Raw genomic sequence first — 18,930 nt, forward strand, 5'->3', positions numbered from 1 at the left:
AGGGGGGTAGGAGCAGGGATCTGACTTTACCACACACAGTTGTGTGAGGAGCGCCTATAAAATGATATTAAGACTCCCTCCACCCCACCCCCTGGGGCTGAAGAAATGGTTCCACAAGTAAAACATCTACAGCACAAACCTAAAGACCTGAGTTCGATTCCCGAACCCATATAAAAGTGGAAGACGAGAGCTAATTCCCCTAAATTGTCTTTATTGAGCACATGCACAATAATATGAAGGCAGTAGCTGGGCAGGGTAGTACACACCTTTATTCTCAGCACTCCAGAGGTAGAGGCTGGTAGATCTGAGTTCAAGAACAGCCTGAAGCCGAGCAGTGGTGGCGCATGCCTTTAATCCCAGCACTTGGGAGACAGGAGCAGGCAGATTTTCGAAGCCAGCCTGGTCTACAGAGTGAGTTCCAGGACAGCCAGGGCTATACAGAGAAACTGTGTCTCAAAAAACAAACAAAAAAAAGAACAGCATGGCCTGCATAGGGAGTTTCAAGGCACCTGGGGTGACATAGGCTGTCTCAAAAAAAAAAAAAATCTTTAAGAGAGGACAGGCAGCATGGCTTAGCAGGTAAAGGGACACGGCCCCCACTTCCATCCTGCAGGAAGGCTTCCAGCAGCAAAGCTGCACCTCCTAAACCTAAACAGTTTCACCAACTGTGAAACAACTCATTTCTAATTTAAACCATCACAGAAAGACATTTGTTCTTCATGACTCCCCAGAAAAAGTCACAACACTGTACCTGGTTTCTGGAACAGTCTCTGGCATTTAAGGAGATGCACAGCAAACACTGTCAAATGAAATGAACAGAGTGCAGACTGAATTGGCTGGTCAAAAGAACATAAATAGAATACTGGAATACCGGCTTTCCTTGAAATTCCTATAGTTGTCTGCCTACTGGAGAACTTTTGACTTCCTCTCCCACCTAGCAACTGGGGGGCATCAGACAGGCGAAAAGTGAAGTGCACCTCCAGGTGTCTGTGTGGGTGGAGGGGAGCTCATTCTAACTTTCAGTTGACTCCAGGTGGCAAATCCTCATGTAGGATGAATCATTACCACCAATGGCTAAAGAAATCCATTAACAGCTTCAAAAAATGATTATATGTAGCATATATAGAAAATATATATATGTATATAAGTATGTGTGTATCTGTGTGTTTGGGGAAATGAATGGGCAGATAAATACATACAAAAAAATATGATAAAGGACCAGAAAATTTAAGAAAACATAAAAGAAATACATAGTAAACCAGGAAGACAAAACGAAGTATTCAGTAAATTCCCATTTGCTCTCATTTCTGTTACTGTGATAAAATACCTAACAAAAAGTAATTTAGGAAGAAAAGGTTTCTTTTAGCTCACAGTCACAGGTTATTTGCAGTTCATCACAACAGGAAAGCCAAGAGAGCAGGTCATACCACATCCACAGTCAAGAACAGAGAGAAATTAACACATGTGTGCTTGCTTGCTTACTTCCTTGCTTGCTTGTCTTAAGAGATTGTCTTAAGCCCACTGTGTGTGGCTTTATCCCTTAGGCAGGAGGTCCAGAACTAGACAAAAGTAGAAATATTGAACTGAGAACAATAAAGAAGTATGCATATATTCATTTCTCTCTACTCATGACTGTGGGTATGATGTGACTAGCTGTGTTAAGCACCAGAACTTTCCTACCATGATGGTCTGTGCCCTCAAACTATGAACCACAGTAAACCCTTCCTCCCTTAAGTTGCTCTTTGTCAGGATGTTTTGTCACAGCAACAGAAAAGTAACTGAGGTCAAGTCTTTTTTTTTTTTTTCTTTTCTTTTTTTTTTCGGGTTTTTCGAGACAGGGTTTCTCTGTGTAGCCCTGGTATCCTGGAACTCACTCTGCAGACCAGGCTGGCCTCGGACTTAGAAATCCGCCTGCGTCTGCCTCCCAAGTGCTGGGATTAAAAGCGTGTGCTACCACTGCCCGGCGTGAGGTCAAGTTTTACCTAGCCTGATGATCAATTACAGATATATCCCACATCTTCATGACCTTTTGTTTGAAATCCACTCTCAGGTATCCATATACCTATGCATTATTATTATTATAGCAAATATTCTTTGGTTATAAGTACTAGAAGTGAGTAGTCTGGTCAATTTGCTCGCTTGCTCGCTTGCTCGCTTGCTTGCTTGCTTGCTTGCTTGCAATAGGACCTCACTCTGTAGCCCATGTTGTCTTGGGACTATGTAGCTGATTTTGAATCTGTTGGGATGCTCCTTCCTTAGTTTCTCTAGTGCTCGAACTATAAGCATCAGTCACCACGCCTAGCTTCCTCTCGTCAATTTAACTGAAAAAGAAATGCATTGGAGGGCTGGAGAGATGGCTCAGTGGTTAAGAGCACCGACTGCTCTTCCAAAGGTCCTGAGTTCAATTCCCAGCAACCACATGGTGGCTCACAACCATCTGTATTGGGATCTGATGTCCTCTTCTGGTGTGTCTGAAGACAGCTACAATGTACTCATATATAATAAATAAATCTTAAAAAAAAAAAAGAAATGCATTGGAAATAGGCAATCTAGCTCACACACCTTGCAAAGCAGAACCTCTCAGTTAATTCACAGTCTTGAAAAATGGAGTGAGGTGCTGTTTGAGGACATCAGTATCGTGTAACTAAACCACATTGTATGAAACAGTGAAATCACATGAAACATGAAGCAACATAACTCAACTACATAGCTACAATTTATAATCACACTGGAAGGAGCAACACAACAACCTGAACACTCTTCATTTTTGCAACTGGACACACATCATAGCATATCGCTTCAGCGCTGTTCTTATCTACTTCAGGTCTCAGCCTTCATCACAGAGTCTTTGATCCATTAGGTGACCCCAAATTCTAATTCTTAGAGAATGCTCCAGAAGATATATTCCTTTTTAAGCATTTTTATTTATATTCATTTATTAATGTGTATGAATGCTTTCTCTGCATTTATTCATGCACACCACATGTGTACCTGGTACCTGAGGAGGCGAAAAGACAGTGTGGAATCTCTTAGAACTGGAGTTACAGTGATTGTGAGCCACAATCTGGGGCCCAGGACCATTGCAAAAATAAGTGCTCTTAACCCTTAAGCAATCTCTCTCCAGATATAGTCTCTCCTCACTCCATTTCGTCATACTCTCTCTAGTTCCCTTTGGTAATCTGAATCCATTTCCTTGACCAATTAGAAAGCCCCTTTCTGGCCTATTAAGCCAAGTGAATGAAAAGTAAACCATTAAGTATCAACTTCCCATTCATATGAGCCCTTGTTGTGTCCTTGTTGAAAACTAATTCTGTCAATCCAAAGTCCCAGAGACAGAAACATGGCAAAATTCAAAGACAATGAAGCAAACATTTTGCATTGAGAAATTAACAACTACTTTTACTCATTTGGTTCCCAGGTCCATGATTTCTGAGTGTGGGATAAATTTCACTATCCCTGAAATGGTAACAGTTTAGAAGTGAGAAGGTACCCACTTCCCTTCCCTGACATCCCTGGTGATCTCACATTTGGCTTAGCAGTCTGAACAGCCTGAACATGACACTGGAAGCTCACAGTGAGGAAGGTCATGAAAAGACTTGCAATTTCTGTAGGTTTCCTCTTTCTTAGTGTATTAGGCAAGGTGAGAGAGGGTGTTATACAGAGACATACATGTGAAAGATAATAAGGAATTTGTATAAATATTGGGTTACATGTTACGGAAGCTGAAAAGTCCCACAACAGGCTGGACACTCATGGATCTTGGTCCAAGGACTCTTATTTGTAACTTTCAATCTGAAGCATAAGGACTCAAGAATCTGATGCAATTCCAACATTGAGATTGAAGAGCAAGGACATAAATAACCTGGGCTCCACAAACTGGGTGGTGGTGGTGGTGGTGGCACACACCTTTAATCCTAGCATGCAGAAGGCAGTGTACCTCTGAGTTTAAGGCCAGCCTGGCCTACAGAGTGAATTCCAAGATGGTCACACACAGAGAAACCTTGTCTCGAAAAACAAAACAACAAAAATGAAGAAACAAAAAAAGAATCTGGGCTCCACAAAAAACAGAGTTCTATCCAGGCTCCCAGCTGATTGGATGATGCCACCCTACACAGGGAAAAGATCTTCCTCACACAGTCCACCAACCCACATGGTATTCTCTAGAAAGACTCCCTTAAATTCAAGTGGTGGTGCATGACTTTAATTCCAGCACTTTGAAGCAGAGGTAGGCAGATCTTTCAGAGTTCAAGGCCAGTCTGTTTTCTACATAGGAAGTTCCAAGCCAACCAGATGTACATAGTAAGACCTGTCTCAGAAAACAAACAAAAACTCCCTTTAGTTTATAATTATAGTAGCTAAGGGAGTTACTACAGTACTTCCATTAAGCCCTTTCTGCCACAATAGACAATTTTAAAGTCAGGGAGCAATGTGTATTTTTCTGTGGGTAGCTGGATATCTCTAATTCAAGCATAGAATTCAAAACCTAGGAAAATAATCACTGGAAGCATTTGAAGATCCATTGGGCCACTGTGAAAAGAATGCCAAGGTGCTGGGGAAATGGCTCAGTGGGTAAAGAGCCTGCTATGCATGCACCAAGACTTGAGTTAGATTCTTCACATCCATGTCTAAGCCAGGTGTGGTAGCAAGTACCTGTAGTCCTAGAGCTGGCAAAGAGGAGACAGAAGCATCCCTGGGGTTCACTGACCAGTCAGTTTAGTTGAGCTCCAAATTCAATGGGATATCTTCTCTCAAAAAATCAGATAGAAAGAATGGAGAAATGGCTCAGCAGTTAAGAGCTCTTTGTTGCTTTTGCAGAGGGTTTGCTTCCTAGCACCTACACAGTGGCTCATAATTACCTGTAATTCCAGTTCCAGGGGATGTGACCCCTTCCTTTGACCACTGTGGGTACCATGCATGTACATAGTGCACATTCATGCCCATAAAAAAAACTAAATATAAATAAAAAAGAAAAATAAGACAATGACTGAGGAAGACACCTGATGTTGACCTCTGGACACTTGCACCCACTTGTACACACACTTGCACACACAGACCTCCAGTATTAACCCAAGAGAAATCGCCAAGCTCTCCTAAGTCCCACCGCTATGATGTCCCATAGTGAACTCAGGCTCCGCAGGTAGATCAACTTTGGTTTAGAGCCAGATACAATTCCTGGGAGGTCTACTTATTTCTCTTTTGTCAGGTTCCGTTACCATGGTGAGTAGGCATGTGTCCCTTTGGGAAAGACAGAGAATAAGAATTGCTGTGTGTTTCTGAGTGACATCAGGGTACCTGATCACTTTCATTTAAAGTCCTGACTCAGAAATGGGAAAGAGGGGGAGATACCAGAATTTTTTGTTTTGTTATCAAAAGTCAAGACTCTTCATGTGCTTAAAAGGGCCTCCTCTTTCTCATCTTCCTCCTCCTTTTTCAGGTTTTAAGATTAAAGTAAAACATCAGTGCATTCTCCTTTTGGCCCTCTGTGCCAACAGGAACCACATCAAAGTTTTCTGAGTCTTGACCTTTTTGATTCTCACTTCAGCCATGAACCCATCAGGTAGTTCGGCCCACCTTCTCTGTTGTTAAGAGCCACATTGTGGTCTCTGCTTCTTCTGGTGTCATCAGCTCTATAGCAAATCCAAGTGGCACATTTCAATAGAAGAATATCATGAGTTCACATTGTCTTCCATTTCAGTGTTTTCAGATTTACTTATTTTTATTCTATGTGTATGAATATTTTATATGTATATCTGTGCACCATTCAGGCCCCTGATGCCTGAGGTGATGAGAAGATGACTGGACTGACTTCCTGGGACTGGAGTTACAGACATCTATGACCCACCATGTACGGGTGCTGGGAACCAAACCCAGGTCTCTGAAAGAACAGCAAATGCCCTTAACTGCTGAGTCATCTCTCCAGCCCCATTCCATTTTTCTAAGCCCAGATAAAAGGAAGGTTCTCTGAACCTTCCCAGGTAAGGTTTTTAGGCAAGGAGTAAGGAATGCATACATACCGGATAAAGACAAGTTCCAGAACCCTTGTCTCTGGGTTTCTCTGTTTCACACTGTGGTTCATTTCTGGTATGTATTTTGATTTCTCGACTTCACCTTGTATCAGCTACCTTTCCCACTACAACCAAGCAGCCAGACTCTCTAAAATTAAATAAATTGAAGGCAGTCTAAAAGTGTGTTGCTGGCACTAGAGAGCTGGCTCAGCTGCTAAGAACGTTTTCTGCTCTTGCAGAGAACCCAAGTTCAGTTCCTAGTACCCACTTTAAGCAACTCACAACCACCTGTAACTCCAGGACACCTGTCGTCACATACATATACTCAGGCGTATATACATACATATAAAATAAAAATAAAGAAATGTGTGTAAACTAGTTTTTAAAAAGCATGTTGCTAATTTTGGGGACTCTATATCCACATTCATTATCCATGTCTGTTGAAATAAATTAGCAAGAAAAAAAAAGCCCTTGCACTTCATTCGCTAAATAGGATTTGACTTCGTTACTGGCCCCCTGGGAGATGAGACAATTTGGCTGTACTTGAAGATTGTGATATAATGAGAGGAAGGGAAGAGGCATAGTCTAAGGGTCAGCATCCACTTGCCAGCAAACCATAGAGGAAAGGAAGAAAAGGGATCTCAACTACCCAAGAGTAGTTAACATCAGGTAGGGTGGGGTAGGGAGGAGGCTTCTGCTTGCAAGAAAGAATCAGTGACATGTTAACATATCCTCTGATATTAAATATATTGTTGCAGATTTAACTATACCCCTGATGAATAGCCAACCTCACCTTCCCCTTTCATGAAATATTGTAGTCATAGCTGGTCTTGGTTATTTATTTTAACCAACAGACTTTATATGAGCATCTATTCATAAAAATGTATTTAATATAGAGCCCTGTTTAATATAATAATATTAATTATTAGTAATATAGAGCCTTTTTTGTTTGTTAGTTGGTTGACTCTTGTTTTTGGTTGGTTGGTTTGGTTTTTCGAGACAGGGTTTCTCTGTGTAACCCTGGCTGTCCTGGAACTCACTCTGTAGATAAGGCTGGCCTCAAACTCAGAAATCCACCTGCCTCTGCCTCCCAAGTGCTGAGATTAAAAGCTGCCCAGCTCTTGTTTTGTTTTTAAGATAGGGTCTTTCTATGTACTCCTGACTGACTTGGAACTCACTTTGTAAACCAGGCTGGGCTTCAAGTCACAGAGACTCACCTGCCTCTGGCTCCTGAGTGCAGAGAGTAAGGCTTCCAGAGCCACACACCTAGCTAGCACAATCATTTTTTAGGATTTATTTTATTTTTATGTTCCTTTCCTGTGTATGTATGTTTTAGCTTTCATGTATGTGTGTACATCATATGCACTCAGCGCCCTCAGAGACTAGAAGAGGGCATCGGATCACCTAGGACTAGAATTTACAAATGTTTTGAGCCCTGGGGTGAGTGCTAGGAATTAAATCCAGGTCCTCCACAAGAGCAGTAAGCACTTTTAACCACTGAGTTACCTCTCCATCTCCTAGAATACCATCTTTTGTGTATGTGTGTGAGCACACATACATGTATGCATGCATGTGGGCATGGGTGTAGTATGTGTGGGCACATGCACACATACAGAGAATAAAGGGTGATCAAGGCGTCATCCCCAATTGCTCTCCATCTTTTTGTGCTTTGTTTTATTTTAGTTTGGTTTTGGTTTGGTTTGCTTTATTAAAACAGGGATCTTCTGCTTAGCCTTAACTGTCCTGGCACTTAGAGATCCACATGCTTCTGCTTCTGGAGTGCTGGGATTAAAGGCATATACCCCCACACCTGGCTCTCCACCTAGTTAAAGTGGTCAGGGAAGCCAGAACGAAGTACTGAATCCTCCGGAGTTGGACTTACAGGTGATCATGAGCAGCTAAGAGTTAGACCCTGGTCCTCTGCAAGAGTAAAAAGCATTATTAGCTGCTAAGCCACCCATCTAACCCCTTTATCTCATTTTTTTAAATTCAGTCAGGGTCTCCCATTGAGCACGCTAATTTGCCTAGATGTTCTAGTCAACAAGCCAAGGATCCTCCATTCTCCACCTCCCTTGTATCATTATTACAAACACATTCTGTTGCATTTGGCTTTTTTGGTAGGTTCTAAGGAAAGAAACTCAGGTCTTCTTGTGGGCACAGCAAACATTTTCCCAGCCCCTAAAAAACCACCTCAAAATTTTTGGAACAACTTGGGGTTACAGTACAGACAAGAGAAACACCTGTCTTTGCAGAAGATCTCACCCAAAACCCATAGCTATCGCTACCTTTTTCAGATTTGTATGAGGCTATGGACAAGACTGTGAAAAGAAAGCTCATCACAGCCACCACTCCCCCTAAGAAGCCAGTACTTTTGCCACATACTAGCATGTCTCCTTGCCAGGAGGCCAGCCCCAGCAATGACCAGGTCCAGACAAAGAGATGAGGAGTCGGCCCGGGAGGGGTAAGTCAGGCATGGGGTTCAGGGGGATTTTGCATCCTGACTGATTGGCAGTCAGTGTGCTTCTTTATTTATACATAGCTCAGTAGGCAGGTATAGATTCATGGTGTTCCAGAACATTTTTGTCTCTGAACATGTATTTTAACTTCCTCTTGGTCATAAGTTTAGGCATCATTGATAAACAGAGACAGAACAGAGTTAACTTTTTTTTTGGGGGGGGGGTTCAAGACAGGGTTTCTCTGTATAGCCTTGGCTGTCCGGGAACTCACTCTGTAGACCAGGCTGGCCTCGAACTCAGAGATCCGCCTGCCTCTGCCTCCCAAGTGCTTGGATTAAAGGCGTGCGCCACCACTGCCCGGCCAGAGTTAACTTTTACAATCACTTTCCCTCATCAACCCCATAACCCAATATTTAAGAATCTTGTGGTTTCAAGGACACTAGATAGGAAGACAATCTCCAAGGTAGCCTGGGCAGTTTGTCATGTCCCAAGCAATGTATTATAAAATCTTAATGGTCAGAGTGTATGTTAGGAAGAGGCTTTTAATCTGACCTGCCAACTCCTCTAGTGTGGGGCTGTGGAATCTTGGGTGTTCGGCCACGCCCCCAGAACCCAGAGACCTAACATACAGTCCCCTTGTCAGGTCACGTGAGGCACGAGACTAACAGGTCTCTGCCTCAAGATTTACATATTACCTAAAAGCCCCGCCCACTTCCAATATAAGCAAACCCCTTCCAACATGTTTTGGGAGAGCTCGTCACCATGTCAATAAATCTATATGTCTTAAATCTCCACGAGTCTCTTGAAATCCTGGACTCATTGTGTAAGTCAAAACTCGCATCAGGGCCCCTCTCTGTTTCACCAACCCACGGGATCCACTCTCTCTGCACTCTTGCTGTAGCCGTCGGTGGGGCATACCTCCCCCCTGCAGCGGCAATCCGTGTATGCCTTTGCGCTCCCCCCCCCCGCCCCGCGGGGCACACAGCATCCCGGCGTCTCTGTTCCTGGGACCCTGCGGTCGCCGGCAGTGTGTGGGCTGTTTATTTCGCGAGGGTGAGACCAAACCATCAACAGAGAGTGCTGAGCCCCAACGCCCACTGCTGCACTCTGGCTCGCACCTGCGCCACCGCCGGTGCCGCCACCCGCGACCGGTGACCCCCAGGTGCGAGCTTCTGTGCTCTGGCTTCTGGCCACGACCTGACCCGCCCACGCCGGCCCTGTGCCCCCACCTGTGAGACCCACGCGCGAGTTTTGCCCAACACTCTAGCCCACCGAAAATTGTTTACCTTTTTAAATTTATTTTATTCTGATTATCTTGTTCCTAAGTAAGCACAGGGGCAGATGTTCCAAGAGTATCGGAGTCAGAGCCTGAAGGACCTCTAATGTCTTTGAGTCACAACCTCCAGGGCCTAAGGAAGACCTTCAAGTAGGGCCAGATAAGGATATCTCCCTGGAAGTAGGAGGAGTAGTACGCTCAGTATTTGCCTGGGGAAGCTTAGAAGCAGTACTCCTGGGAGAAAGCATAAATGATTTAAATTTCCATCAATCCAATATCCCAAGTAGTACAAATAGTTTTTTTTTAAACCCCTCAAACATGCAACCTGTGGAGATCATGAGGGAAAGTGGAAGACCACACAACAGTGATCAAATCACTTGGATCAGTTTTACTGGATCTTTGTCAAGCAGCTGTCCTGGCTGTATGACTTTCGCTGTTGATATGGCTGGGCCAGCCTCTATTCACAAGGTTCATGTGGTTTGGCCGAGTCCTGAGCAGATGTACAATCCAAGGCTAGGACTCAGCTTTTTATACAGTCCATTCTCTCTTCTATAGGAAGGCATGCTTGAAGAGTGCTGTGGTGGATGTGCAGTGACTCAATCATTCCCACAACAATCAGAAACACAAGCAAGGACTCTCAGGAGTGTCCCATAGAAGTAAAGCCCCGCTTGTGTGTAAAAAGTTTAAGGAAAGAAAATTTATTACTGATGCAAACTCTATTACAAAGGGAAGACCAACAATAAAAAAACATGGTTGAATTTAGCATAGCCCAGAGGGATCTCCACATTTTATTAAAAAGGACAGTCCATATAGTGTTTTGGAGGGATTTCTTTGGAGTGTTGCTAAGTAGAGCACAGTGAGGAAAAATGTCCTAAGTGGAATTATCTTTTTTTACTAACAGAAACTTTTACACACATAATTCTTATATGCATATATGATTATGTGAATACAGTTAGAGAAAAATAGACACCAGGTTTAGACCATGTGTTAACTGAGCAGACACAAGAAGTGCACATTCATGTATACATGAGGCAGGAGGGAAGGGAGGAGATGCAGAAAGGAAGGAGAAGGACTGCAAATCATTGGCAATTAATTAATGATTCTGAGAAGGGGCAACAGTAGCCACAGTCTAACTTCTCAGAACCTAGAAGTCTCCCAATAAAAAACAACAAAACCACTAAAATAGCAAAATAAAAACCACAGAAAATATTTATGACTTAGGAATGCCAGAGTCAGAAAATAAAGATACAACATGCTCAGTTCAATTTGAACTTCAAAACCAGAACTGTAATCCTAACACTTGGTGGAGGTGGAGACTAGAAGATATTTGAGGTCATCTTCAACTATATGAAATCTCGTCTCAGAATAAACAAACAAATAAACATATAAATAAACAAGGTAATTTTAAAGACAGGACATTATAAACAAATGGAAAAATTAGATATAAATTGGGGAGGGGAGTGGTGGCAGAGAATCCCAGGAAGTAAGCAAGCCACATGTTTCAACACTACACAAACACAACAGAAGAGGGCGCTCTGTGAAGGGCTTTCCTGATCCATGACCTACCTGGGTTTGGGCTTTGGGGTTTTTTTGTTTTGGTTTAGTTTTTGGTGAGGTTTTGTGTGTGTGTGTGTGTGTGTGTGTGTGTGTTTTGTTTTGTTATTGTTGTTGTTTTTTTTGGTTTGATTTGGTTTGGTTGGGCTTTTGTTTGTTTTTGTTTTCATTGATTGACATATAATGATTGTACATGTTTATGGAGTGAAGTCTTGTGTTTTGACCCAGGTAAAATTGTTTAAAGATTAGAACAAGTGATGTATCCATCACCTTAAGCATTTTTAGATGATTATTTTATTTTACTTATGTGTGTGATTATTTTGCCTGCATGAGTATATATGTGTCTAGTGCCCTTGGAGATCAGAAAAAGGCATAGATTCCTAGAACTGGAGTTACACATGGTTGTGAGCAATCGTGTGGATATCGGGAACCAAATCCAGGTCCTCTGCAAGAGCGGCAAGTGCTATTAACCACTGGGTCATCCCTCCAGCCCTTCCATTACCTTAATGGCTTGTCATCTGTAGTGAGAATGTTCAAAATCCCATCTTCTAGCTATTTTGAAAGAGTGTTCTGCCATTCCATACAAGCACCCTGCTGTGTAGAACTTATTCCTTCCTAGCTAATACAGGAAGACTGAACTGAAAAGAGTGCAGGAGTAGGTTAAAGAGGCAGGTAATTCCTGAGAGAAATTTCTGAACCAGGAAAAAAGAAGAAGACGAAGTAAAGGAGAAATGTAAAATGACAGGAAGAGGGCCATCAAAATGGCTCAGCAGGAACCTGAGTTCAATCCCTGCCCACAGGCCAATCTTCATCCATCTCTTTATCCTATTCCTATCCTCCTCCAGGAACCACTGTGCAACTTGTGTAACTTCTACTTTTATGGGGGAGGGGAGAGAGAGAAAGAGAGAGACAGAGAGACAGAAACAGAGAGACAGAGAGAGAGAAACAGAGACAGACAGAGACAGAGAGTAGAGCACATGACAGCATTGGGTATTGGTCCTCATGTGCCTTCTACCATTTGTTTGCTTGTTTGCTTGTTTGTTTTGGCCAATACTGGAGATCTAATTTAAGACCTAACACATGTGAGCTCTCCACTACCAAACTCCAATCCCAACCTCTTCTTCTTCCTCTTCTTCCTCCTCTTCTTCCTCCTCCTCTTTTCCCTCCTCCTTTTATTTTAGACAAAACTCTCACTGGCCTGAAACTTCACTAATAGGTCAGGCTGTCATTGTAAAACACCTCACTATGGCTGGGATTATATACACAGACCATAATGTTGGCTTTTTAGTGGGTTCTGGGAATCTCAACCCAAATTCTAAACCTATGACAAGTGCCTTACAGACTTGCCAACTGATCTTCTCTCTAATCCTCCTTTTTAAGACTCTACATGTGGGTGAAATCCTTTAGCGTTTATCTGTAAGTGGCTGGCTTATTTTGTTAACACAATGTTCTCCCAGTCCATCCACACTGTCACATTTTTGGAGGTCCAGAAAAACTAATTTCACCAAAAATTAAAAATAAAAAACAAAATACTGCCAGAATCAAGTCCCACACAAAATTATTATAAGAAAAAAGAAAGCCAGTAGAATTACATCCTGAAGAAATAAAAGCAAGCCAAATGAAAGTGTGCTCACAGAAGAGTTGAAGACTGTGCCCTGCTATTCCAGGATAAGCTAGAGCACACGAAGAGAACAACATAACCAGAATAGAACTCAGAAATTGGGTGACAGCTCAAGAAAGGATAAAAATCAAAAGGAAAAAGTCACTTTGCAGATGACAGTTGAAACAGAAAAAGACCGAAAAGCAGGTAAAAAGGGACAGCTAATTCCTGAAGAGAAATGTCTAGAAACCAAAACGAGAAAAAAAATTGAAGTAAAGAAGAAATTGAGAATCATAAAAAGAGGCCAGTGAAATGGTTCAACAGGAAATGGGCTTGCAGCAAAAGCCTGACAACCTGAGTTCAATCCCTGGGACCCACAAAAGAGTGGAAAAGAAAGCAGCCCACAAAATTGTCCTCCACACTTGTGCCATGGAATGTGTGTATATAATAACAATAGGGGTGTAAAAATTTCAAGTGACAAAATGAAAGAGGAAAGTGGTCACACAGGCAAAGCTGCAGAATAGATGCGAATTGCTGTCAGGTGTGCTATGTAGGCCTCCCATCTTCTCAGGAGGCTGAGGCAGGAGGATAATGGAGAACTAAAGCCATCCTGAGCTACACAATGAACTCTAAGCCATTTTGGGATAAATAACCATACCCTGCCTCAAACAAACAAACAGAAACTTAATTTTGCTAAAAATTAAAAAAGGATCTGGAAGTGTCTGTGTGTGATGTTTGAATAGGTATGGCCCTGATACCTAATGGTGACACTATTAGGAGGTGTGGCCTTGTTAGAGGAAATGCATCACTGTGGGAGTAGACTTTGAAGTCTCCTGTGCTCAAGCTCCGCCCAGTGTGGAACACAGTCTCCTGCTGGTTTCGGATCAAGATGTAGAATTCTCAGTTCCTTCTCCAGCACCATAAATGTCTGCACACTGCCATATTTCTCTCCAGAACAATAATGGACTAAATCTCTCAAACTGTAAGCCAACCCCAAATTAAATGTTTTCTTTTATAAAAGTTGCATGGTCATAATGTCTCTTCATAGCAATGAAACTCCTAACTAAAACACTATGTAAAGAGAGAACTAAATATGTGAAGTCACTCACCCCAATATATCCTGGACTTTAAGGAAAAATAAAAAATAAATCTCTGGACTTCTAGAGGAAAATGTGTCTTTTTAAAAGTTACATTGTAGCCGGGCAGTGGTGGCGTGTGCAGCGCCTACCACCCCGACCAGCAGGGAAGAAAGACTCGCACACCAGTTCCTTCCAGCAGCAGTTTACTCAGGAGTTGCTAGTTACATGAAGCTTGAAGGTGTGCCCCCGAGCCAGCCCAGGAGCGAAGCTTTATACCCTGTGTAGGACTGCCCATGAGCCCATACCACGTCTCGCACTGTGATTGGTCAAGAACCCATGACACAAGATCAGGCCACCAGGAAGTACCGCCCCAGGACCAAACAAGGCTTGTTTACTCCAAGTCTGCAAGGGCAAGCAGGCACCATCTTTAAGGCGTGGCAGCAGCGCTCCACAGTTCCCCCTTTTTTGTTTTTAAGCAGTTTCAAGCTGTGACTGCCCGATCAAGCAAGCTCCATCATGTAGGATCTCACGATCAAGGGCAGACAGGCTCAAACCATGGGACTCACTCTACTGGGTGCAATGGGCAAAGCCCACCAGGTGCAAGAGTTGGGCCCAAGGAATATGGAATAGACACCCATCCCGTGTGCAATGAAACCTATAGGCTTCCAGGGGTGCAAGGGCTGTCCAGACCTAAAATTTGGGGTAATGAGAGCAACTAATACTTCAAAGCTACCAGCCATGCTTGTGGAGATACACCCCACTCAGTGGCCTGAAAGGCACGCACTACCAGCGCCCTCTCATGTCTCTGGGCCCTGACCATATGACAGATACAAGACAGGCAGAGAACACAGACGCCCACTAGGGCAACAGCTAGCACTCCTATACCCTGAAAATCTTCACAATGCAATGCTTCCGGGCTCACATGGGCAGGTCAGTACTGTTGTGTCTGGTCTTCCTAGAGGTACCGTCGTCTCTCGGCAGTGCTTTCTGCAAGTTGGACACAGCAACAGTTCTCTCAATGTCTATGACAGCGTACAGCTCTGTGCGCCGGGTGGGGGTTTGTAGGAGGGGAGTGGTTGTCGTTTCTGGAGTCTGATGGTTGTCAGAGTCACTGCCCCTTTCCAAATCCACCTGTGTATAACTGAGTTGCCTATGTTCTAAACTGGGGCGCCTGATATCAAGGTTAAAGACTGTCGGTGTACAATCCCTACGCCTTGAATAGTCTATTTTGTGAGCACTTCCCACAAGAGAGTGTCGGCTTGAGGGGTGAGATGAAGTATCTCCAAACGAGGGGTAGCAGGGATGCCCGTTGGGTAAGTTCTGAGCACCAAGCCCTGGAGTCGTAGGTGTTCGAGGTGTTCTAGGGACTTCCAATTCTGTCTGATGACTATTCCTTTCTACAACTGGCTCTTCCACCACATTTATACTATTATTTTGCATAATCTCTTGCAACATGTTAAATAATTCTTCTGCACGGGCACACTTAAAAACAAAAATTCCTTGTCCAGTTTGACACAATCGACCACTTTCAAAAGAAAACAGATTTGAGTCATAGCCGTACCGTCGCAGGCAGAGGTAGTGCCATTTCACCGAGTCTCGCTTCGGGGTGTACAGAATCAGTTCTGTGTCTGTGAGCTCCATGAAACCAGAGTCTAGCTCATTGCCATCATTATCAACGTTAACAACCTTAAACTTGTTCCTATGGTTATCTAGGACAGTGTCTTTATCTGGACAGCTACAACAGCTACCCATGGCTTTGCTTTCTAACCTTTCCGCCGCTTTACCACAGTCCTTAGATTCGTCCCTCTCTTTGAAGTCTATATTATTTTAGCCTCACTACCCTTGGCCTCTTTGATCTTTGTATACTTATGCCGTGTTCTTTCTCTTCCACACCTTTGTACTTGGCAGGAAATGTTTCCAATTCTTCACCTTCACTCCCTCTCTTCCCTTTCTATGTCCTTCCCCAGTTTATCCCAGGTGGCCAAGGTAAGCTGTCCCGATACCACGAACCAAGGGGCGATGCGGTCCACTTCCTGGACAAACTGCTGTAGAGCCTTCTGTTTAAGGTAGTTAACAGTGGCACTCACGCCCTGGCTGGTGACAGTTAAGGCAAAAACACAGCACCAGGGATACTGCAATCGTGATCGCCCACTACTAGAATAACTATCCACGGATCCACTCCTCCCGGCATGAACATATCCCGCTGGCCTTTTTACTTTCACTTTTGCTTGCCTCCGTCCGAGGACCTTAAAGATTGAAGCCTCCTTCCAAGGACCTTAGAGATTGAAGCCTCCTTCCGAGGACTTTAAAGATTGAAGCCTCCTTCCGAGGTCTTTAAAGATTGAAGCCTCCTTCCGAGGACTTTAAAGATTGAAGCCTCCTTCCGAGGACTTTAAAGATTGAAGGGCCCCACTTACCGGCCACTTACCGATCGATCGCCCTGACTGCTACTGGTTCTGGAACTCCGGGAATTCTAAGAAATCCCCGTGCAGGCCACCAAATGTGCGGCGCCTACCACCCCGACCAGCAGGGAAGAAAGACTCGCACACCAGTTCCTTCCAGCAGCAGTTTACTCAGGAGTTGCTAGTTACATGAAGCTTGAAGGTGTGCCCCCAGCCAGCCCAGGAGCGAAGCTTTATACCCTGTGTAGGACTGCCCATGAGCCCATACCACGTCTCGCACTGTGATTGGTCAAGGACCCATGACACAAGATCAGGCCACCAGGAAGTACCGCCCCAGGACCAAACAAGGCTTGTTTACTCCAAGTCTGCAAGGGCAAGCAGGCACCATCTTTAAGGCGTGGCAGCAGCGCTCCACAGTGGCACATGCCTTTAATCCCAGCACTTGGGAGGCAGAGGCAGGCGGATCTCTGAGTTCGAGAGTTCGAGGCTAGCCTGGTCTACAGAGTGAGTTCCAGGACAGCCAGGGCTACACAGAGAAACCCTGTCTTGAAAAACAAAAACAAAAAAAACAAAGAAATAAAAGTTACATTGTATGTATGTATGTATGTGTATATGTGTGTGTGTATGTATGTATGTGTGTGTGTGTGTATGTGTGTATATATGTATGTATGTATGTATGTATGTATGTATGTATGTATGTATTTTGCAGTGGTAGGGCACATGTGCCAAGGAATACATGGTGAGGCCAGAGGACAACTTGCAGGAGTCAGTTCTCTTCTACTCTGTTGATCCCAGGGAGCAAACTCTGGTCATGAGACTTGGCAAAAGTGTGTTTATTCATGGAACTATTTATACATTCCTCATTTGACTTTTTAAAAAATTATTTAATTTATTTTATATATATATTGTTGAGCTTGTATGTACAAGCACCACAGTTATGCAGTGCCCACAGATGCCAGAAGAGGGCAGCAGGAACTGGGTTTACGGACAGATGTGAATTGCCCTACAAGTGCAGGAAATCAAACCTAGGTCCTTTGGAAGAACATCAAATGTTCTTAACTGCTGAACCCTCCTCCCTGTGTGACTTTTAAGAAACCTAAAACTGAGGTATCAGAGTGGTCGAGTGTCTAAGGCAACAGACTCAAGAGTCTGCTCTGAGTGTTTCCAAGAAATAACAGGGAAGCTTTGCCCACTATACTGCAATAATATGGCTGGCTAAACAGACCTGAATGAGTACAAAACCAACAAACATGCTACCACGAAGCAGCAAACCTCATGGGGCCCATCCCTAGACAAAGAACCACAAACACCTAAGGAATACCAAGAATAGAGACTCCATCTACTCCAGGGACTGGTTGTCCAATACCAAGCAGTCAGCCTTGAAATCATATACATACGAGTAGGACTGATTTTATTTTTTAAGTCAAAATCTTAAAAAAATAAAATCGTACTTTCATCAGACATTTTTACAATACTTTAAGCTAGGAGGGGAAAAGGGAAAGAGGAGTGTACCTAAGGGAAAAGGCTAAAAAATGGATTTCACATCCAACAAGTTTCACTTTAAAGTATAAGGATAGAGTCTGGTGCCCACATATAAGAAAGCAGTAATATTAATAATAATTAATAAGCAGTAATATTATCATGAGCCTTTCCTAAGAAATGTACATGAAAAAGAGCTTCAGACTGTAAAAGTGGCTGCAGGGCTTACATGTGAGGACAGGAGACAGTTGCTCACTGCACACTTCCCTGTAAAGTCACAGCGAGGGCTAGGATGTACTGTATTCACTATGGCTATGTGCTCTGATGATATGTACTACACAGTTTTATTTGTTTGTTCAGGCAAGATTTCACTATATAGTACTGGCTGACCTGGAACTCACTATGACATCTAGGCTGACCTTGAAAGAAACCAGCCTCCAGTACTGGGTAAGGGACCTTGTCACCAAGCATCACAAGCTGAGTTCAATCCCTAGAACCTACATGGTAGTAAGAGCTCCTGCGAGTTGTCTTCTGACACAGCACACCACAGCATGTCCCGCTCTACCTCCTGCCCCCTACGCACAAATAAATGTTTTAAAAATAGTTTAATTGTTTTAGACCTTACCTTTTTATCGGTCATTGGTCTGGAGTTCACAGGTCAGACTAGGCTGACTGGCCAGTGAGCACCAAAGATCTCCTGTCTCTAAATCCCAGTGTTCACACCACAAGCCAGTTTCTACCCAGTGCTGGAAATCAAACTTAGGTCCTCATGCTTACAGGCCAAGCACATCCCCAACCAAGCTCGCTCCCCAGCCTCTAGAAGATATGCGTTTTAATGGGCAAGACTAAACAATATGGAAAGATGCACATTTGGGTGAAAAAAAAAAAAAACCTTATAAGAAAGATGCAAGAAAGCCAGGCGGTGGTGGCGCAGGCCTTTAATCCCAGCACTTGGGAGGCAGAGGCAGGCGGATTTCTGAGTTCGAGGCCAGCCTGGTCTACAGAGTGAGTTCCAGGACCAGCCAGAACTACACAGAGAAACCCTGTCTCAAAAAAACAAAAAAAAAAAAAAAAAAAAA

The 18,930-nt window shown here is 43.5% G+C and overlaps 1 pseudogene; it reads right to left on the reverse strand.

Annotated features, from left to right (window-relative positions):
* Positions 1 to 14,888: 14,888 nt before the first annotated feature.
* LOC114616977 lies at positions 14,889 to 15,766 on the reverse strand (annotated as a pseudogene).
* Between the last annotated feature and the right edge of the window lie 3,164 nt (positions 15,767 to 18,930).

The sequence above is a fragment of the Grammomys surdaster genome, unplaced genomic scaffold (assembly GCF_004785775.1).
Source record: "Grammomys surdaster isolate TR1022 unplaced genomic scaffold, NIH_TR_1.0 133, whole genome shotgun sequence".
Taxonomy (NCBI): domain Eukaryota; kingdom Metazoa; phylum Chordata; class Mammalia; order Rodentia; family Muridae; genus Grammomys; species Grammomys surdaster.